The sequence below is a fragment of the Podarcis filfolensis genome (genome assembly GCF_964270895.1).
Source record: "Podarcis filfolensis genome assembly, chromosome: 1".
Lineage (NCBI taxonomy): Eukaryota > Metazoa > Chordata > Lepidosauria > Squamata > Lacertidae > Podarcis > Podarcis filfolensis.
Window position 1 is genome coordinate 62,870,144 of NC_139604.1, and position 9,887 is coordinate 62,880,030.

The following is a 9,887-nucleotide window of genomic DNA, read 5'->3' on the forward strand; positions in this document are numbered from 1 at the left end:
GGAGCTAGTGGTTCAGTTGTTGTTATCTTGGATCATGGACAACAGGTGCGTTGGCTTGTCCCCATGATGGAAGGGGCCAGTGTCGCATGCAGGCCTCACATCACGCACACATACCGCAAGATGTGCCGATGTGTCGTGTGCACACTGTGCAGCTTGAGCATGTGACATGTGCATGTTGTGTGCATGTTGAGCATGTGACGTGAGCACGTCACATGGCATATGCACACGGCATATGCATGTCGCTGCAGGATATTCAGGGGGCTCAACCTCCTCCTTGAATTTTTTTGGGGGCCAGGGCCCCTCGTCCATCCCCCCCTCCCGGTGGCCCTGATGGACAACATGATTTAGGGGGACGTAGTTGTGGTGACAGCGCGGGTGGCGCTGTGGTCTAAACCACAGAACCTAGGGCTTGCCAATCAGAAGGTCGGCGGTTTAAATCCCTGTGACAGGGTGAGCTCCCGTTGCTCCCAGATCTGGCCCATGCTCTAGCCCATTGTTTTGAAATATGCCCACACATCCATATTACAGTCCCTCAGAACTGAAGAGCAGGGCATTATATAATTAAATCATAAATTTAAAAATACATATTGACTAAAGAGCATAGTGCAGCTGCAACAGTTTTTCTTTTCCTACTGTCCTTTGACTACCCTTTACTATTTTTGGCATTTGTGGGGACATTTAGGACATAGTGAATGTGATAAGCCTGTGGAGTTCATGGAGTGAAGCCATGGCTGGCCAGAGATGGGATCCATGTGTGCCCGACATCACCAATGTGGTGACAAGGGAGTGACTCCAACACCACCACACATGTTTTGCTTAAAGATCAAAAGAGACAGTGCGTACACTGAAGAAAATGACCAGAATCTCAGGAGCAGAGTAAAAGAATCCAAAAAGCTTGGAGTAAAATGAGAAACTATGGGCTAGGTAAAATCCAGCAAGACCAACAGATAGTTCTGGAAATCATTTTATGAAGGCGTCCTGAATTATTTATTACATAACATTAATTCTTCAGGGGAGCTAACAACACAAGTTTTTCTTTTATTATTATTCCAATAAGGATAATAATCTGCATTGCCTTCTTTCCTCAGTTCAGTTTAGTAGTAAAGCAAACCCTTCTCAGCTTAATTAGGAATTGGCTCAACAATTGCAAGCTTTCTTTAGGAGCATTTTTTTTTGGCAGGGGGGATTGTCTGTCCCCCCCCCAAACTTCTCCCCTAGCTTGTAATGATGGCACATGCGTGTTAATGGTACCCTATGTGCTGGGAAATAAAGTTCCCAGCATCATCAACCATGGTCATTTGGAAATTCACCCCTGATTTCCAAAGTGAAGATACAAAGGAACAATATAAGGGACAAAGCAACCACATAAAACATTTACCTGAAACTATAGAACAGAGAATTGGTCCAAATAGAGAAGACTATAGAACAGAGAATTGGTCTAAATAGAGAAGATCCTCGCTTTCTCTCTCTCTCTCTCTCTCTCTCTCTCTCTCTCTCTCTCTCTCACACACACACACACACACACACACACAGCGCCGCTGAGACATATTTCCAGTTTTCACATGCGGAAGCATAAAGGCGCTAGACCTACCCCCATGAAATACTAAAAAGTACATTGGAGCCCATTTGTGCCACATGTAAATGTTGTTAATACACAACAGATGCAGTCCTTCAATTAAGACTACTTTAGGCAGCAGATTTTAATATATCATTAGCGGGTAGTGTTGCCCATTATTTTTATTATTCTATTTTCACCACTGTGGGAGCAACACTGGGATATTTTGCTTCAGTCACCAAAGTGACAAGGGCTGTCTTTGACATGTGAAAGACTAGACAGAGCATGGAACAGAGACTGAATGCAGACTGTAGCCAATGTAGAATTTATACATCCATTATAGACCAACTTAAGCCTCGCACATGAAAATCCCTTTCATGTAGGAAGCAAGGATCACAGTATCTTGGACTGTCAATTGATTTATAGGTACAGGGGCAAAGGTGAATAAGCTGAGCAACATTTCATTCTCTTTCACAAATGCTTGCCCATTTCCCTCAAATGGCTAAATTTATTCTGAGGTCACAGTTATGGCTCGGCTCATCTGCAAAAGCAATGACAACAGACCTATACAATGCATTCCAAATGGAATGTTAAGCCAGCCACACTGAAGCACTAACATCCTTCAGAATGGAATTTTGATCTCCTCAGATCTCCTCCAGACCCCAGTGAAGCAAATGTGATCCATGTTATTGATTTCTGTGGGTTGTGGAGCAGACCCAGAAAGTTATAGAGAGTTCAGAATGAAGCAAGACAAGCCTGCGCCAGTTCCTACTGTAACTGAATTATGCATTTCAAATGATATGAATGAAACCTCATTTTGGCTAATTTGTTTCACAAACATCTGCTTGCATTTACACATTTTTATGACATGATATCAGGCCGATTATGCGTCTGCTGTATCTCTCCAGCATATGGTACGTGCTACAACAAATCGATCACAGTTATGTGATCAGAGTGTGCGGTAAACATCTTCACAGTACATATAATACTAGCATGGCTTTCCAGAACTCACTTTGCAGTTTAATCTCTAAAATATTCTTGGAAAGATTAACCAGTGGTTTTCTGAAACGCTTGTCACTTAAAGATCTTTGCCCTGTCTGGAAGTTACAACCAAAAAAGTTGGCCTCCCCTGAAAAATAGAAACACACCTTTCTCACAATCTTTTAGGAAAGGTCTGAGGCCCAGTCACAGCACGCATAGCAGCAATGTCATTTTTGTAAATAAATAGTTGTAGTAATCTTAGAGGGTGCGGGGCCTCTCTCTTTTCCTTGTCTGAGGCACTGGATTTCTTCAGTTTGACACTATACAGCAGTATTATCTGAGAAGTTTTAATTTGAACAGAAAGACAAGACGCCATGTTCTTAGAAAGAATCTAGAAACAGTAACCTTTTATTCAGATGTTGCTTTGTTATTGGGCACATGGTGGCTGTCTGGTAATTAAAATAAATCTGCACAGTGTTTGTCCTGAATTCCTGCCTATCTCCCTTCAATCATACCTTGTTTTATGTGATCTAACACTGCAGTCATTCTAAGTCAGATGACAATAGGACAATGGAGATGGTGCTATCTTATAAATATTGCAGCAGCACCATGCGTATTGATCCCCATCCAACATGGCACTGCTCAGTTAGACACAGGTGCCACCATTACAGATGTGGAAGTAGCATTGCCACCTTATCTGTCCCAGTCCAATCTAGTGTCTTCTCTTTTCTTATGGAGAGGCACAGAGAAAAGGTAGAGTCCAAGCTGGATTTCCATGCCAACCAAGGATGAGTAAAGGGAATCCAAAACTTGCAAAACTCCTGAAAAAAATTAAATCTGCTCCAAATGAACATAACATGCATTGGCTATTGCTGATCTGAGCTTTTCAGAGAAAGGTATAAAAAAACAGTTTTTGTTGTTGTTTAATGGGAGGTTAATCTCTTCATCTCCCCAATTATTTTCAGAAACAAAATGGAATAAGAGTAATAATTTCTGGGTGTAAGATTTCAGAGTTCTAAAGCTGGTGACATATTGGATACAAGTTAACATTGTGGATAATACACTAAAATGGAAAGTCACCTGCTGACCCCAAGCCTTTACAGGAGAAGCTTTGATATTGTGGAATGCACACCAACATTTTGATTGCTGAAAAAGAAAGGATCGTTCATGCACTACTGGCAGAAGAAGTTCTAGGGTAGGGTATTCCAACAATGCCACCATATCACCCCTGCCCCTACCCTCTGTTCTCTCAAACTACCAGAGGGTCTATATAATAGTATAGTATAGTGTTCAAAAGCACCCCCGGGTGCAAGTAGATAAATAGGGACCACTTACCAGTGGGAAGGTAAACGGCGTTCCGTGTGCTGCGCTGGCTCACCAGATGCAGCTTGTCACGCTGGCCACGTGACCCGGAAGTGTCTGCGGACAGCGCTGGCTCCGGGCCTATAGAGTGAGATGAGCGCACAACCCTAGAGTCTGGTAAGACTGGCCCGTACGGGCAGGGGTACCTTTACCTTTATAGTGTATTTTAAAATGGGGTTTCAGAGTTTTTAGGAGTTTTTGAATGTTTTATGTAGTTTTTCAATTTCATTGTTCTGTATGGGACAATGACAATAAAGATATCGTATCGTAATAGTAGGATCATAGCCAGAAGCACAGGATATAACCAAATTGAATGAATTCAGTTTCCAAAGAAAACCATGTTGTGCACTTCAAGCAGAATGGAAAGTCACTCAACACACCTCTTCATTTTGTATATGGCTTAGAGAACCCTGGCAGGGGCATAGCCAAGCCCATGGCATCATCCAACTGAGCTTTGGTGATGCATGTCAGACTCAGGTGGCATCCCATAGTTGAACTACAGCAAATCCGATTTATCATGAAAGACCCTCAAATGGGGGGATTCTACACTAAGTAGTTCCACATGCACTGGTGGCAATGAGCAGTAGCACCTTCTGCAGTGTCTTGGGCACATCTCTCCTATTGGTTGTGTCTTTCATCCTGAAGTGTCTCATGTTCCTCTCCTGAATGCCCCCATGGTACAGAAAAACAAAACAAAACAAAAAAAAACTGAGGTAAGGGAGCACCATAATGTAAACCACTGGCTGGATTCTTCCTTGCTTAAGGAAATAGACACTGTAGAGGAGGAACTGGGAAGACATCTTGTCTTAAAAAATGGCACTATGTCTCCCCTTTTGATTAGATTATAGCAACAAAATGTCTGAGTCAATACAAAGTGATCACCTGCAGGCAAACCAAAACCATGCATTTTTCAGCTAAAGAGCTGGTGACTGTGGGGAGAAGAGGACCCATTTATTTTCATTCTTTTGGCTAACCCAAGTTTCTTCTATTTTTCATTAAGCTTTTAAAAATAGAGCTAGCTTTCCTGAGGGAGAAACTGTGCCTTTTCTCATCACCCTTAGCTTTCTTTAAATAGCCACGTGCTGTTGGACAAGTGATGGGTAGCATTTTTGCTGTTGGTGGTAGATGGAAAGGGTTCAAGTATTAAATGCTGCCCAGGGAGTATTGGAGGGTGAAGTACACATGTGCTTAAGGTAAAAGGTAAAGGACCCCTGGACGGTTAAGTCCAGTCAAAGGTGACTATGGGGTTGCGGCACTCATCTCGCTTTCAGGCCGAGGGAGCTGGCATTTGTCCACAGACAAGTTTCTGGGTCATGTGGTCAGCATGACTAAACTGCTTCTGGCACAACGGAACACCATGACAGAAACCAGAGCTCACAGAAACACTGTTTACCTTCTTGCCACAGCAGTACAGTGGTACCTTGGGTTACAGATGCTTCAGGTTACAGACTCCGCTAACCCAGAAATAGTACCTTGGGTTAAGAACTTTGCTTCAGGATGAGAACAGAAATAGTGTGGCGGTGGTGCAGTGGCAGCGGGAGGCCCCATTAGCTAAAGTGGTACCTCAGGTTAAGAACAGTTTCAGGTTAAGAACAGACCTCCAGAACGAATTAAGTTCTTAACCCGAGGTACCACTGTACCTATTTATCTACTTGCACTGGCATGCTTTCAAACTGCTAGGTTGGCAGGAGCTGGGACAGAGCAACGAGAACTCACTCCATTGCAAGGATTCGAACCACCGACCTTCCAATTGGCAAGCCCAAGAGGCTCAGTGGTTTAAACCACAGCGCCACCCATGTCCCTCTAATGTATGTGCTTAGGGCTTGATCCTTAGCTGGTTGCAAGGGATGGAAGACTTCTTCTTACCTTCAGTGAATTTGGACCAAGCTGTGGGTAGTGAACACAATCTAAGAATGCAGGGCTGGTGGCAGACTTCAGTTGGCTCTCAGCAGGGTGCCTAAACACACAGTTTCAGTGCACATATTCCATTCCCAAAACATCTGTGGTGTATTTTCTTCTCCCATTCAGAGGTGGCACATCTGCCTGCCCACCACTAGAATAGCTGTGTGCTGTGCAGGGCCCTGGAGGAGAGGGCAAGGGGTGGCAGCAAAGCTGGTGTGGGTCAAAGTGTGGGTGCTTCTGTTGCCCAACCCAACTGACTGCTGGCACCAGATCTGTATTCATGTAACGGGCAGCAAAGACAGGGAAATAGGCAGTAGGTGGAGAGCTGTCTAGAGGTATTAATCAGTGCTCTCTCCTCCAAAAAGAGAATATAGACATATGACAGCAGTTGAACATGCATTTTTTTCATTCCTGAAACTGGATGCAACCAGCCCAAGATAAGAGAGCAAGATATGCTATTCCCGCCCATTTAAATTGGCTCTGCCATGGAAGAAAAGCCTTAATTTACAGCCTTAGCTTAAGAGATCAAAGCTGCAGATCTTTCATCTTCTCTTGCCCTGGGAATCACTTGTAGCAGATTCATGAGTGAAGCAGATTCACCTTTATTTATGTGCAAAGCCCAGTGGCCAGTTGGCTTCCAGGCGGAAAAGTGTGCATGCAATATATCCCAAATTCAGAATTTTCCCTCTGCTGCAATGTCTTTGAAAGTCAAGCTCATGATATGTTGGTCAGATGAGTTCAAAGGTCAAGGCTACCTAAGCCCAAAGAGAGGTCTTGGAGGCCCAGTTCACAGTGGTCATATCGAAATGAGATTAAAGTCTCAGCCTTTTGAAAATTCCATACTGATGGTATGCATTAAAAAACAAAACAAAACTGTGTGGCCAGGATAATCTGTGGAAAAGTCCTGAGTATGGATCAATGAATACTGCTGCAAGTTCTGTGGTATTCTACAAGAAGAAATAATAAGTATAATGGCAGGACAAGGGCAAGAGATCAACTTTTCAGATATAAAGTATGGTAACATTCTGCAGCAGAGGGCAACCCTTTAAAACATGGGGCAACCAACAACACTATTTTAATGTACAGGGTACTAACATAGTAATCAAGGGGATTATGAAGGACAAATGAAACTGCCTTCTATGGAGTCGGACCTTTGTTCCGTCTAGCCTACTGCTGCTCAGTAAGGCCACAGACTTTCCCAATTCTTTTAACTAAAGATGCCACTGATTGGTTATAGGTCATTCATTCTACCTGCAGTGCAGGTGCACTGCCACAGAGCTATGAACCTCTTTCTGTTTGACTTCTTGTCCTATGTCTAACACTGGAAAAAGATACTAGAAATACATATACTCTAATTACCCACTGGGCATCATTAGCATATCAATGACACCATATCCTCTGATGACTTTAACCAGTGGCTTCACGCAAATGTTTAACAACATGGGGGGGCAGACTGGATCACCAAGGGACCCCCAATAGATAGCATGGGGCTGAATGCCACCTCCTGGAATGAGCCCTCAGGGTAAATACGGAGCCACCAAAAACAGTGCTTGCAATCTCTAACCCACAGAGTTTTAAGTCGGGAGACAAAAACCATTGCCAATGGTATCATATACTGTCAAGAGATCTAACAGAACCAACAGGGTTGTATTCTTCCTGTCTCTCCCACTGTAGGTAATTCATTAGGGCAACCAATGACATTCCAGGTTCAAATCTGGGCCAGGATCCAGGTTGAAGTCAATCCAATCAATTTCATCTACTAGCTCTTTGAGTTGACCAGTAACCACTTGCTCCCAACAAGTTACCCAAAAAAGGGACACCTGTCACTTGCCATCAGTAGTTATAATCCTCTGGGTTCAATAAGGATTTCTTCAGGAGTGGTCTGCACAGTGCTTGGTGTGGGGCATCATGGGAACAATATAAAGCAACCACCATTTTCAACTTACCATATGTGAAACTTAAGACAATCATTGAAAAGGGTGGGAAGGAGGGCTGAGGTACCTAATGAATTAAAGGTGTATATTGCTTGATATAATCCCATCACCTTTTTTGGGTGAAGTTTGCAAACTTTTTTTTTTAAAAAAAGTATTTTGTCTTTTTTCTAGTGAGGATGGATAATCTAAAAACATGGCAGCTCTCCCTTCTCCTGTTCCCACTGCTATGATGACTCAGACTACATTACTGAGATCAGGGTCACCATGACCTGGTAGGCTTCTGATGAGCAAGACCCATCTTGGAAGGTGAGCAGAGTTCCAATAAGCTAGAGGCCCCATCTCCCCCATCTGTATTGTTGGGAATGGAGGAGGAGTTAAGATTTCTCGAAGAGCCATTTAAAACTTACTGGGCCAGCAGGGGCAATGGTAAATATTTAGTTTGTATCCACAAATAAAGCCTATAAAACACCACTATAACAGAATATTTGTTGATTTTAGGTCGCTCCATTGTGTTTTTCAGGTCAATAGTCCAATTTATCACTGTCTTCTACATTTCATATACCAACAATGCAGTCCTACATATGTCTACTCTGAAATAAGTTCCATTGAGTTCAGTGGAGCTGACTTCCAGGTAACCAAGCACAGGATTCCAGATGGAGAATCCCTATGAGAAACGAAATGCTACCATCCTTGTTCCACTTATGATAATGGGACAGGGTTTCAATAGAACCCATTTTGAATTAATCAAGAGCTCTTTTGAAAATATAACCCTGCCAGATAACACCAAGTCATATACGGTAATTTGCTGAAGATGCATTGCAGTTAAGTACTACATTCAGATTCACAAAAAAAAAAAATACCTGCAGTTAAGTAGGAAAATTAATACAGACACCCCAAGTTTAATCACTCTCATAAGAACGTAAGAGCAGCCTGCTAGATCAGGCCAATGGCACATCTAGCCCATCATGCTGTTATTAGAGGGGCAACCAGAAGCTTGTGGGAAATCTGCAAGTAGGGCCTGAGCACAAGAGCACTCTCCTCTTCTATGGTTTCCAGCAACTGGTATTCAGTAGCGTTCTGCCTCTGACCATGGAGGCAGAGCATAGTCATTGTGATTGGCAGCCTCGTCCTCCATGAATTTGTCTAATCTTTTAAAGCCATCCAAGTTGGTGGCCATCACTGCCTCCTGTGGGAGCGTGTGCATGAAGTACTTCCTTTTATCTTTCCTAAATCTTCCAACATTCAACTTCAGTAGGTGCCCATGAGTTCTAGTGTTATGGGAGCGGAAGAAAAACTTTTCTCAATCCACTTTCCTGATGTTGTGCATAGTTTTATAAAATTCTACCATGTCTCCTCTTACTCGCCTGAACAGGTAGTGCCTGAACAGCAGATTGAGCAGGCACACAGGCCACCTAGTCACAGTTTTCTCTAGTGTGGTGAAATATATTGCATTTCTATTTCATTTATAGTAATTACGTCTAAATTTGCACCTACTTCATATAATTTATCATATGTCAATGCTGTGCAAATTTCTGCCTTCTTTTTGATGAGGAATTTCTTCATCTGGGGCAATGCCTAAGTGGTCACCCTAATTGGTGACTCTCCTGCATGGCTAATTTGGGAGCATCATCTGCGACAGGCCTCTTGGGCTACTTGGGCTACCTTGGAAGGGTCTGTCAGTATTGCTAGGCTGACACTTGTTTCAGTAGCTGTCATTGTGCTTCTGACTTAGCTGCTGGTAAGATCACAACTAAGCTAACCCTGGGGTGGCATTAGCAGGCGTGACCATCCTGTTAATCTCCTTTCAGTCTGCAATAGCCTTTCAGCATGACCAGGGACAACACCTATGCCCAGCTGTGCCTCATGCAGATGCTGTAGGTAAGCATCGTGTTAAAATGTCTTAACACAGCAGTTATAGCCAAGTTGTTAAGTGCAAACTAGTTCTAAAACAAAACGGCAAAGCTTGAAGCCAACACAATGCTATTTTCTGCTTTGTTTTCTCGGATGCCAAAGCCACGACTTTGTGTCTGCCTTTTTCAAGGCCCGGTGCCTTCCTCTCATTTTTTCCAATGAGAGGTAAACAGCTGGGGGCTCTGCCAATTCAATTAAGAATGCTCACACACACATTATATAATGAGGCAGGAATTTAGCCC

General features: G+C 43.2%; 1 long non-coding RNA gene across 1 annotated transcript in view; it reads left to right on the plus strand.

Moving 5' to 3' along the window:
• The window catches only part of LOC310750377, a 34,164-nt gene extending 24,557 nt beyond the window's left edge, over nt 1–9,607 (plus strand). Inside the window, exons 2-3 of the long non-coding RNA XR_014542077.1 lie at nt 7,906–8,040; nt 9,543–9,607. This is a non-coding gene — a long non-coding RNA (uncharacterized lncRNA). The remainder of the gene's footprint in view (nt 1–7,905; nt 8,041–9,542) is intronic.
• Nucleotides 9,608–9,887: the final 280 nt, after the last annotated feature.